Source organism: Canis lupus, chromosome 32, assembly GCF_011100685.1.
Source record: "Canis lupus familiaris isolate Mischka breed German Shepherd chromosome 32, alternate assembly UU_Cfam_GSD_1.0, whole genome shotgun sequence".
In the NCBI taxonomy this organism is placed as follows: Eukaryota; Metazoa; Chordata; class Mammalia; order Carnivora; family Canidae; genus Canis; species Canis lupus.
Genome location: NC_049253.1, coordinates 3,237,125 through 3,251,055, shown reverse-complemented (window position 1 = coordinate 3,251,055; position 13,931 = coordinate 3,237,125).

Here is a 13,931-nt window from a genome sequence, read left to right as displayed (position 1 = left end):
TTTTTTCTTGTTATTTTTTTCTTATTTCCATCACAAGTAAACTTAAACTTTGTAGAGACAATTGACCATATTGTTCGCAATCGGTATATGGACTGGCTACTGCTCTACTTTCTTCCAACCTAAAATTGTAGCTGACCACTTCAATTTTGACTACTTTACTGAGGCATGACAGATATGTAGAAAGCTGTACTTATTTCATGTATAGAACCTAATGAATTTGGGGGTAATTATACACTCATGAAACTGTCACCACCATCAAAGGCATAAACATATCCATCAATTCTCATAATATCCTTCAGCTCTTTATTATTATGCATTTATATATGTATTTTTTATGTATGTAGTAAGAATATGACATAAAATCTACCTTAGTAGCAAATTTTAAGTTTAACAAATTGTTAGCTATAGGCTCTATACTGAGTAGCAGTCCTCTAGAACTTACTTACCTTGCATATCTGAAATTTTGTACCCTTTAAACATCACCTCTCAATTTTCTTCTCCTCTCCAGCTCCTGGAAACTACCATTCTACTCTCTGCTTCTTTGAGTTTGACTATTTTAGATTCTACATATAAGTAAAATCATGCAGTATTTGCCTTTCTCTGTCTGATTTATTTTACTTAGAATAATGCCATCCAGGCATATTCATGTTGCCACAAATGGCAGGATTTACTTCTTTTTAGGGCTGGATAATATTTTATGTTATCTGTACATCACATTTCTTTATCCATTAGTCAGTTGATGGGCATTTAGGTTGTTTCTCCATAATGACTGTTGTGAATAATGCTGTAATAAATATGGGGGCAGAGATCTCTTTAAGATACGGACTTCATTTCCTTTGGGAACACACCCAGAATTATTTTTCTGAATCAGAGAGTAATTCTACTCTTAATTTGTTGAGTAACATCCATATTATTCTCCATAATGTTTGTGCCAATTTACATTACCATTACATTACAAGTGTTCTTTTCTACACATTATCCCAAACACTCATTATCTTTTGCCATTGTTTTTTTTTATAATAGTCATCCTAACAAGTATTAAGTGATAGCTCATTGTTTTGATTTATGTTTCCCTAATGATTAGTAAAATAGAGTACTTTTTCATGTACTTATTTGACATTTGTATGTCTTTGGAGAAATTTCTACTCAGATGCCTTGCCCATTTGTAATTAGATCTTTATTATTGTTTTGACTATAAAATTATAGGAGTTCCTTATATATTTTGGATATTAACTCCTTAACAGATATATGGTTGCAAATATTTTCTCCTATTCCATACATTGCCCTTTTATATTGCTGATTGTTTCCTTTGCTGTGCAGAAGCTTTTTTTACTTGATGTAATCTTACTTGTTTATTTTTGTCTTTTTTTGCCTGTGCTTTTGGTATCACAATGTCAGGAAACAGTTAACCATAGTTTGAACCATGAGTTTATTCCTAGGCTCTTTATTCTGTTCCACTGGTCTGTGTCTGTTTTTTCCCCAGTACTTTTGATTACTGTAGTATTATAATATAATTTGAAATCAGGAAATGTCATGACTCCAGCTTTGTTCTTCCCACTCAAGATTGTTCTGGCTATTCAAGGTCTTATGGTTCCATATGAACTTTAGGATTGTTTTTTCTATTTCTGTGAAAAACAAAACGCCATTGGAATTTTGATAGGGTTTCCACTGAATCTGTAGATCACTTTGAGTAGTATAAACATTTGAATAATATTAATTTTTCTAATTCATGAATGTGGATATGTTTCCATTTATTTGTATTCATTTAAATATCTCATTAGTGTCTTAGAGTTTTCTGCATACAGATTTTTCACTTTCTTAGTGGGAATCTATACACAGTGTACTACCCTTCTAGAGAGTCTGGGCCAATTAGCCAAACACTTATTTTTCTACTGGGATGGAATGAAATGATGGTCTAAATATATTATAGTCATATTCTACTGACTTGAAGAGCCTAAACTGTCTAGGAATGGGAGGAACATGAGTAGGGTCATACTATTTTTTTTAAGATTTTATTTATTTATTCATGAGAGACACAGATAGAGAGAGAGGGGCAGAGACACAGACAGAGGAGAAGCAGCCTCCATGCAGGGAGCCTGATGTGGGACTCGATCCTGGGACTCCAGGATCATGCCCTGGGCGGAAGGCAGGCGCCAAACCACTGAGCCACCCAGGGATCTCCTGAGTAGGGTCATACTATTAAGCAAAGTGCAAAACATATTTATTGACCTGTCAACAATCTGTATTTGCCACCATCTTGGTACCATGTTTACAGGTTTCTAGATTGAATGATTATTTATCAGGATCGACCAAAACAATCTTTTAAAAAGTTAATTTTTCCTTCTACAGATGTCTACAATTCTTTCTTTTTGGGATGTCCTTACAAATATATTGTTCTGCTATTTATTTTGTCAAAATACATTTTTATCATTTACTTATTTATTGTAGTAAAATGTCTCTGATGCCTAATCTTGTTCTAAATTAGAAAACTATTAATAAATATTCTGAATTGATTAACTATTAAAGTAAAAATAAGACTATTTCCCACTGTGCTTTACATTTCAGTAGATACTCAAATTCTACAACATATCAAATACTATTGTAAACTGTATCTCTTTTTACAAAGATTTAGGTTTTTCAAGCACAAAACTGACAAAGTAGAATTTAAGTGAAATAGTTATTCATAAGCGCAATGATAAACATTTTTAAATACTAAGAATTTAAAAAAATACACACTCAAAATATTCTTGTGAATACATATTTCTCAGGAGAAAATTAATCAGAAATAGGGTCTTCTTTCTCAGAGCGATGTACCTCTTGTTATTTTTTTTTGAGAAACATAGAAATATAGTGAGAAAACACAAAAATTTTTTCTTTTAAATTAAGAACAGTAAATGTACTATAAAGAACAATTGACATTTAATAGTAGACAAAGTTGAAAGAAAAATTATATTCTAGAAATCCTAAGACTACTAAAGTGTACTGAACTGAATGATCTTAAAATTTTTCCTTCATTTTACTGTGTTATTTTCCTTTCTGTTTAGAATTATTATTTTTTAATTTGAATGCATCATTAAAATTTACAGCCCGGGTGGCTCAGTCGGTTAAGCATCTGCCTTCTGCATAGGTCATGATCTCCAGGTCCTGGGATCCAGTTCTACATTGGGCTCCCTGATCAGCAGAGAGTCTGTTTCTCTCTCTCTATTTCTCATGCTCTCTCTCTCCTTCTGTCCCTCCACACCACTCATTCTTTTTCTCTTTCCCAAATAAATAAATAAAATCTTAAAAATACTTACAGCTTTATTAAATGCTACCAACAAGCTATGATTACAACAGAACTAACATTTGTGACATACTGATGGCTGGTCCTTGACTAGGAGAAGCTGCCATAATAATATGAATAAACCACGATATCAAATCTTATTCTTAAGATATTTAAATGTATTACTTCTTCACATATTAAACATTACATTTCATAATATTACTATAATTCAATTTTTACTAAAATAAGAAACCTCTGGACAATGTATAAAATTTTGAGATAGATCTTAAGCTCAACTTAGAGGCCACCAGACACACAAACTTTGAATTAGAAAGTGTCTATATAATTACATAGGTATAACATGGACACTGTGACAAAATATGAGCGTTTGATATTTCAAGTGTTTGCACAGGCACCAGACATGTTGTTTCATGCTATAGTTGAAAGATAGGAGATGTGGACTGGAAGACAGAAGAAGCAAAATTTAAGAAAGCAGTAAGAACAGAGTCAATCTAAAAATGTCTCTCAAAAAAAAAACCCTTAATTTTTTAAAATTTTTATTTACTTTTTTTTTTTGAGAGAGTGAGCATGAGTAGGAGGGGCGTGGGGAGAGAGAAAAGCAGATTCACCACTGAGCAGGGAACCTGATGTGGGGCTCCATACCAGGACCCTGAGATCATGACCTGGTCAAAGACAGATGCTTAACCAAATGAGCACCCTGATATTACCTGTTTTAACTGTTTCCCAATAGACTACAACTAGCACTGATTAGATATGGTCGTTGTCTTTCTCAATTATAACAATTTTGCTCTTTGTTTGCTGTAGATTCAAAGAAGATAAATCTATATCCCTGAAAAAAATAATAATAGCAGCAGAAATGGTACTCTAAGGCATGGCCTAAAGAAACTACTTGATAAGATTCTGGAATAGACTGATTGTACATTAACTAGAAATCCTGATTATACTAAGAGCAAGGACTTTTAGGGAATTGTAATCCAGGCCATATGAATTCAGAAAAGTTAACTGATTTTACATATTTTACTGTGTAGTTGCTCCAATGAAACATTCCATGAAATTATACATGAAACATTGGCATTGGCCACCTAATTTAGCCTCAATTATTTTTTTCTACATACAAGCAAAATAGATCTATCAATATAAAGCATTTCTATTTCAGTTTGTCATCTCTATGCCAGAATATCGGAAATATATAAAAATTTCTACTTCGAAATATATTGCACAAGCAGCATATAAAGGGTATGGAGATACCAATTTTGCCTAAAAATCAAGACATAATAGAGCTAAAAATGACAGCATTACACAAATGACAGCATTACACTTTTTAAAAAAGATTTTATTCACTTATTTTTTTTTTAATTTGAGAGAGAGAGAGAGAGCACAAGCAAGTGGGAGGGGCAGAGGGAGAGGGAGAAGCAGACTCTCCATCAAGCAGGTAATGGAGAGTCATGGGGGCTCAATTCCAGACTCCTAGGACCTGAACCAAAGGCAGCCACTTTAAAGACTGAGCCACCCAGATGCCCCTATATTTCTTGGTATGATGTATCAAAAGCATAAAAAAAACCCTCAAGAATCAAGGTATGACCTATGCTACCTGAGAATGAAGTAGTTCCTTGAGTGACTTCTATATGATTGAGGATGCTGTCAAAAAGCTTGATAATTATGATAGTAAAATATATAGGGATTATGTAACTGGAATTAGAAACACGGACATTTTAATTTTTTAACCCTGTGTCTTATACATGTTTCCTGAGTGCTTAATTAAAAAAAAAATATTCAAGAGTGGCTGGATGGCTCAGTTGGTTAAGCATGAAACTGCTGATTTCTGGTCAAGTGGTGAGATCGAGCTCCGGTCCAGCTCTGTGCTGGGTGTGGAACCTGCTTGAGATTCTCTCTCTCTCCCTGTCCCTTTTGCCCCTCTCCCATCCCACTTACACATGAGTGTTTTTTTTCTCTCTCTCTCTCTTTCTCTAAAAAGAAAAAAAAAAAGAAACACTTCAATTTTATTGTTAGTAATTTTAGGAGGCATGATTTTTCTCTGACTCTAATTTATGGTACAAGAGATTGAAATTCCTTAATTTATTTATCTTTGCTTTATTTATAATGCTTAAAATTTGCAAAAAAAAAAAAAAAGAGTAAGTTGGACATCCTTGATTATGCTGCTCTGTGCAAATTATTTCCTTGATCTATTTTACTGCTATCAGACTCTCTTCAGGTGTACGCTGGTGGTAGAAAGTTGATGAGCAAAATGTTTAACTTAATTTTTATCAGAAACAAAATGTGAAAGATTTTGTTAGAGGGACTAAGAAGGGCTCTGATCAGATAATTCTAGCTGCCACTGAAAAGATCCTCATGCATTAGGTGAGACATTATCTGATTTTGATGCAGTATGGACAGTCTACTGGTAACAAACTGAGAGTAACGTTGAGTCAAAATCTTCTTTTTCTTGTAAAAAACTTTTTTGGTGACATTTTTATTTTTTTCTGAGTCAAAGAAAAGGTGATTTACTCAGGATTATAGTTTTAAATACAAGCCGTATATTATTGCTCATGGACATTTTGTCAGGCTTAAGCTTCTTATACTCCTCTCTTTTGTCTACAAACTATAAATCAATATCCCTTATGAATATAGATGCAAATACTCTCAACAAAATAATAACAAACAAAATTCAAAAGAATATTAAAGGATTACATACCATGACCAAGTGAGATTTATTCTAGGAAAGTAATAATGCAAGGGAATTTCAATGTAAGAAAATCAATCAATGTAAATATACCAAATTAATAGAACAAAGAAAAAAACAAAAAATAGAGGGTTATCTCAATTGATGCAGAAAAGGTCTTTGACAAAATCCAACACCATTTTATTAAAAAATAAAATTAGAAAATCTGAAAACAAATTTCTTCCTCAATGTAATAAATGGCATTTATGAAAAATCCAATGCTAACATCATAGTCATTGATGAAAACTTTTTTCCCCAAGTCAGAAATAAGAGAAGGATGCCCACTTTACCTACTTCCATTCAAACAATATTTTATTGGCATTTCTAGCTAACACAACTAAACAGTAGAAAAAAACATCCAAATTCAAAAGGAAGAAGTAAAACTATTTATTTACCCATAAGACTTTATATGTATATAAAGAATCCCTAAGAATTTATAAAAATCTACCACAGTTAAAAAAAATGAAATCCAGAAAAGTTTTAGGGTACAAGATTAACACACAAAAATTGGTTATGTTTCTGTGAACCAGCAATAAACAATCTTAACAGGAAATTAACAGTTCTATTTACCATAGGACCCCAAAGAATAAAGTAACTAGAAATAAAGTTAATCAAGGAGGTAAGAGCCATATACACTAAAAATTACAAAATATCATTGAAAGAAATTAAAGAAGATGCAAAGAAACATAACAAGGTCATGGGTTGGAATACATAATATTATGATGATAAAAATACTACTCTAAGTAATCCACATATTTAAACCAATTCCTACCAAAATTCCTAATGAATATCTATCAAAATTTGCAGAAATAGAGAAACTAATTCTCAAGTTAGCAGCAAGTTAAAACAGGTCTCAAATAATCTCTTTCTTGAGAAGGAATATATAGTTGGAAGTCTCACATTTCTAAATTTCAAAAATTACTACAAAGGTACAGTATTCAAAATGGTGTGGTGTTGGCATAGCAAAAGGCATGCAAGACTAAATTAAATTAAATGAAGAGCACAGAAATAAACTTGTTAAGTACATGGTTAATTGATACTAAACACAGGTGCCAACATCAAATAATGAGGAAAGAAGACTCCCTGCAACAAATAGTGTTTGAACAATTGGAATACACATGCAAATACTTAAGTTGAACCCCTACTTCACACTATTTTACTTCACATAAAATTCTTAGTAGAAAACAGAGGATAATCCTGAGTCTTGCATACAGATTCTTAGATGTAACACTAAAGCACAAGCAATAATGGAAAGAATAAATACATTCGACTTTGATAATTTTTAAAATTTTGCAGCCAAAGATATCAGAAAAATAAAAAGTTTACAGAATGAGAGAAAATATTTTCAATTCTTATATTTAACAAGGGTTTATTATCCATAATAAATAAAGAACGCTTACAACTCAACAACAAGAAGACAACCCTGTTCTTAAATAAAAGGTAAAAGACTTAAACATTTCTTCAAAGAAGATATATATATATATATATATATATATATATATATATATATATATATGGCAAAGAAATACACAAAAAGTTTCTCAACAATATTAATTGTTAGGGGACTGCAAATCAAAATTACAAGATACCGTTTCGCATTCATGAGGATAGCTATAATCTTTAAAAAGTGGGAAATAACAACTGTTAGCAAGGATACTGAGAAATTTAAATCCTGCACATTGCTAGTTGAAACGTAAAACTGTACAGAAACTATGGAAAACATTTTAGTGGTTTCTCAAAAAATTAAATGCAGAATTATCATATGACCCAGCAATTCCACTTTTAGGTGTTTGCCCAAAAGAATTGAAAACAGGTACACAAATAAATTTATGCATATGCATGTTCAATAGCTACAAGGTGGACACAACTCAAATGTCATAAGCAAAAGAATGGATAAATAAATTGTGCTACATACATACAGTAGCATATTATTCAGCTGTCAAAGTAAAAAAAGTATTGATAAATGCATCAATATGGATGAATTTTAAAAACACGTTGCTAAGTGAAAAAAGCTGGACACAAAATGTCACCTACTGTATGATTCCATTTATGTGAAACATATAAAATATGTAAGTCCATTTACATAAAACAAAGTGGTGCTGCCAGGGTCTAGGGAGAGAGAATAATTTGGAGTAACTATTATATGGATACAGGTTTCCTTTAGAGGTGATGAAAATATTTTCTTTGTGGGGATGATAGAGTGGTGATTGCAAAACATTTTAAATCTCATAAATGACATTGAATTGTACACTTAAAAATGATTAATTGTATATTATGTGAAGTTCTCTTCAATAAAAAAATTACAAAATATTTCAGTCATAAGTCAATTGAGATCTCTCTGAATGATTTAGCATTTTTAAAGCTCTTTTCAAAATCTCTCTGGTATATATATATTTTCCAAGGTAAAGTAGCTAAGGAGGAAATTATTTCTGTTTTCTAGAGATTGGTTTCCATTTCATTTGAGAAGCATAATTTACCCCATTCTTAGCATCTGTTGTCTTTGTTATAAACAATCAGAGTTGAAAAGCTTAGAATTGTGAGGCATGAGAGGAAAAAAATTAATGAGTTTGCTGTTAAATTCTGAAACCTCATACATGGCTCTCAAGCTCTCTGCTTGCTGTCTACCTGACTGAAAACCTGGCTTCATATTTTTTTTTTCAATTATGTTATATTGGATAGGTAACATTTTCTTTCCCAACCTCAGTTGCTTCCAAAGAATGCAAAACTGAGGCTCCCAGCATACATGATAATGATATTTTTTTGTTTGTTTTTTGCTTTTGTTTTTGAGAAGCTAATGTGAGATTGTATGTAAATCAGTGAGATTTACAAGCCTGGAAAATTGTAAGTGCTAAAAAGGGTAAATTATAGTAATAATAGTTGGTTTTGTTCATAAGTTCCATCATCTGCTTGAGTTTCATATTCAACTTACCTCCTTTGTCCACTACACCATAACGACTATAATGTGGTTTCTTATTGACAAAACATATGCTCCATTTCCATCACTAATTTTTTATTGTTATAAGTTCTTGTGAGCCTATATGATAATTCTGTCCTACTCAGTTTTAATTAAGTCACTCCTGTTCATGTATCTCAAGATTTGTTTTGTTAAAGATTTTATTTATTTATTCATGAGAGACAGAGAGAGGCAGAGACACAGGCAGAGGGAGAAGCAGGCTCCATGCAGGGAACCCGATGTGGGACTCGATCCCATGTCTCCAGGATCACCCCCTGGGCTGAAGGCAGTCACTAAACCGCTGAGCCACCTGGGCTGCCCATCTCAAGATTTTTAAATGAAGCAACCCATATTTAAATGTGTTCAAATTTATATTCAATAATAGTCATTGCTATAAATGTATGGACAAAATAACTCTGATTATTACTCTAAAACTCTATTCCTTAATACAAAATTGGTAATTTAGATTACCAATAAAATTTGACTAGAAAGTCAAGAGTTATAGGTGCAGAATTAAAACTATTTCATTTTCTTTTTCAGATTCAAGAATAAAGATACATATATGTGAAATTAAAATCACTTCTCTTGAATGGTGATTCAAAAGTGGTAGAAAAAAGTAAACTATTAAAATATATAAAGTTTTTACCTCTGGAAATGTAGCAGTTATCTGAACATCTATGCTTTTGTTCTGTGAATGAAACTGTCATCTTCATAGCTTTCTTATTTATAAGTAAATTCTCTTCCATAAAGCTTGAACCTTAAATATATTTTAATAATGTTTTAGTGTGCTCAGGCTTCTTTAACACAAACTTAACCACAGGCATAACCACAGACTCGATGGCTTAAACAACAGAAATTTATTTCTCATAGTCTGGAGGCTAGAAGTGTAAGGTCAAGGTCCTGGCAAGATAGGTTTCATCCTGAGGCCTCTTCTCTTCTTGCTATGTACTCATATGATCTTTTTTTGAGTGCAGGTAGTAGAGAGGAATTCTTGGATCTTTCTTCTAAGGATGCTAGTCCCATAGGATCAAGGCCTGACCCTTACCACCTCATTTAGACTCAGTTATCTTATTGTGCATCTATCTCTAGAAACAGTCACATTGGGAGTAAGGGTTTCCACATGTGAATTTGAGAGGGGCATAGTTTAATCCATACCAAATAGATACATGTTCCTACATAAAAATCCTTTCACTGCTAAATTTCAATTACAAGATGATGGAATATGTATTAAACAATTTCAGGTCAAAGAGAGTAACACTTATATTTTATTTCAGATTTACTCAATTTGAAATTATATAAAATCTCCATATAAAATCTATCTTAAGATATTACTATAAATAAATACATATTATTTTTAAATTATTTTAAACACAGAAAAGTTAAAAATGAGACAAAACTGCTGATGAAGGAGATGTCTTCCCATCAACAGACCATTAGCTATTCCATCTTATGCTCTACAATAAAACATCCCGCGTAGAAGTGATTGCATTTGAAGTTATTGGTACATTTGAATGCAAACTACCCAACCATGAAAAATGAGGCTTCCATTTGCTATAAAAATAAATTAGGAGGCAACGCTTTGCTGGCAAAGCCATTTGAGCACCTCAGTTCATAACTATTCATGGTACCATTAACAGATGTCTTTGCTCGCACTGTGAGCTGCCTTATGATATTGTTGTATTCAGCATTACTTTATATCTAAAGTGAATGTAGGCAACTTGTTTTAGGATATAATAAAACCTATCCCAATGTATAGATCCTGTGGGAAATTATACAATAATGTTACCTACATAACTAATTTTCTTCTTATGAAATCATGATTCCCACTGCACTTTTAGAGCTATCAAAAGTATTGTTTAACATCACCATTTCCATGTTAATATCTCACTAAATCACAAAAATGTAATACTTTGTGCAGAAAGTGAGCCATTTCCTTTGGGAACATAAGTTTTCACTTCTAAATTAAAAGATGCATGAAGTGAATACTAAGCATGTCATATGTTGCTTATTGACATGAAAATACTTTTTTTCTGAAAAGAACCACTTTGTTCAAGTTAAGGCATGTCGTTAGTGGCTAACCAGTGTAGCATAAATGAGATAAATCATTCCAGAAAGAAATTAAAGATAAGGGTTGCCTTTGCTAATCATTTATTGGTATAAAAATCTTAAAAAATATTTTAGAATTCCTAATACCTTCAAGAAAGCTGTCTTAATCTACACACACACACACACACACACACACACTGATATACTTGTGGGAAGTGGTGAATGTGGTACAAAATGCAAAAAGTTTGTACTAGCAAAAACCAGAAGCAACAATAATTTTAAAAGGCCTTTATTTTGAATCTGATGTGCAAAAATTGTGTTTTTAGGTAATTTATCTAATCTTAGAACTCTATTCCCTCATCTGTAGAATGTGGGACATAAGACTTTTTTTGGGTAAGGATTAATTTAGATAAAGATGATAAAAATATCTAATTAGTGTGACCATGTAGCATGTGCTTGAAAGTTGGTGGCTACATTTTTATGATCCTTAAGTTAATTCTTTGTCTGTGCACTGGTCCATTAAGAAATATAAAATTAAAATCACTTATTAAAATGAAAGCTACCAAAGACCCATAAAATTTTTCTTCCTATGAATATAAGCATCAGTTGCTATTTTTTAAAAGAGCAGTTGTCAGTAATTATTCTGGATTTAGAATTTAAATTTTTTTTTTTTTCGGAGAGAGCATGAGCAGGAGGGGGAGGAAGAGGGAGAGAGAATCTCAAGCAGACTCCATGTTGAGTGTGGAACCTGACCCAGGACTTGATCCCACAACCAAGGCTTAAACCAAGAGTCCAATGCTTAACTGACTGAGCCACCCAGGTGACCCAAGGATTGAGAATTTCTAAGTCATAATCTCAGAATTATAGCAAAGATAAAACAACTAAAAGGTGAGGTAAAATTGATGCATAGCAAATAAAACACTTCATTCTCCTTCTCATTATTTTGGCAAGATATCATAGCTCATGCAAATTCAGATAATTTTTACTAAATGCTATCAGTAGTCTGTCATTATTTATTCATAAAATAATCTTAAATAGTTTGAGTCTTTCTCTCTTATAGATGTATCATTTAATATCATTGATTTGGAATATGACAATCTTCAGGGTTTTATAATAGAATTGTATAGAATGAATGCATACCTATTTATTTTCCTTATGTGTACTATAATTGTAAATATACTTCTCTCTGCTTACAGAATGACACTAAAAGTTGTATCATTAGTAGGGAGTGTATAATATGGTTGGAGAGACGAGACAGGATGAGGCAAGAGAGGACATGATGTAGTAATTACTTAAATATATGAGACTGTACATACTGCATGTGTGACAGACATGATGAGGACTGAAAAATACAAATGTGGAACATAGTTCTTGGTGAAGAAAATGAAAATATGCTTCAACATAAGGTAAAAAGCAACAAGTAATTTCTGTGAAGTAGCTTTATGATAATAAATTTTAATTAAAATTTTAAAAAGCCAGATATATATATTTTTATCATAATAATTAAATAAGGAAACATTTCCTTTACAATTTTTTTAATTTACTAACTGCAGTAAAATGAACATAGGATTTGGTTTTAAAATCACTTTTAGGTGTACAATGCAGTAGTATTAAGTACATGCACATTGTTGCACAACCATAACTAGGATCCATCTCTAGAACTTTTTCTTGCTAAACTGAAACTGCGCCCCTATTAAACAATAATTCCTCCTTCTCCCTTCCTGTCAGGACTGGCAGCCAGCATTTTACTTTCTGTCTCTATGAATTTGATTACTCTGGGTACTTTATATAACAAAGTTATTTATGGTCAGTATTCCTTGTCTCCCAGGAGGCTTCTAATGTTCTAATGACATCCCTCACCCCCTTTTCACAATCACATATGTTTTGTATATAAGAGCTGACTTTGTACAGTTACAAACAAACAAACAAAATTGTTACACTTTTTGACCAGAACAATTTAAAAGAAGTCACCTAACCTCAAACTGCCCATCCAGACATAAAAAAATATACCGTGATAGGTCTGACTCAGTTCATTTGACAGGAAGAGATGGCATCTTTTAACAAAATATAAATAAGATATTTAGAATCAGTGAAATGTTTTGAGCTACTCTTTGGTAAATTCTTTAGGATATAATAAAGATTTTTCTAAGGAGAACCTATGCATAAGGGTGTTAAATGTAGTTTAAAAAATTAAAATACAAAAAATAAAAAGTATATTTTAAAAAATATAGGCTTTCAAAAATTAAACAATGTGAAAACTATAAATAATAAAGTAAAAGCAAAATAGAACCCTGCCACACCCAGATCTTCTTTATCATTTTTATAAACCTAGAGTAATATCAGGAAAAATACATTATACATTGTATATAATATACATTTCTTTAATCATCAGTGGAGAGCTTCACGCACATATTTTTAAAAAGAAATTATTTATTTTAGTAATTTTATTATACCATTATATTATTTTATCCTTGTTCTATAAAATTCAAGCAATATATAAATATAGTTACAAAACTTGGTCTCTATTTAAATGCATATATATGTACATAAACTCTCTTTAACATAAAGTGAAAACATTTCATTTATTTTTCTATACTATAATATGTTTTTAACATATTTTGTCTTAAATTCCTTCTGTCTCAGTATCAGTTTCATTTTTAAATAGTTGTACAATTTTCCATAATATCAGCATACTAGAATTTATTTAACCACTCATTTAGATATGGGAAAAAATAGGCTATTTTCAGCTTTCAGAAAAATGCTGTAGTGATCATACAAATACATGCAAGGATATTTATTTTTTATATTTTTTGGTAAATTATTTTAATAATATATACACACTTCTTTCAAATAAGGTGGTTTTTTTTTAGGAATTTTACTTTATTCTTGAAGAATTTCTTCAATTTTAAGAAATAATTATCTGGTATTTC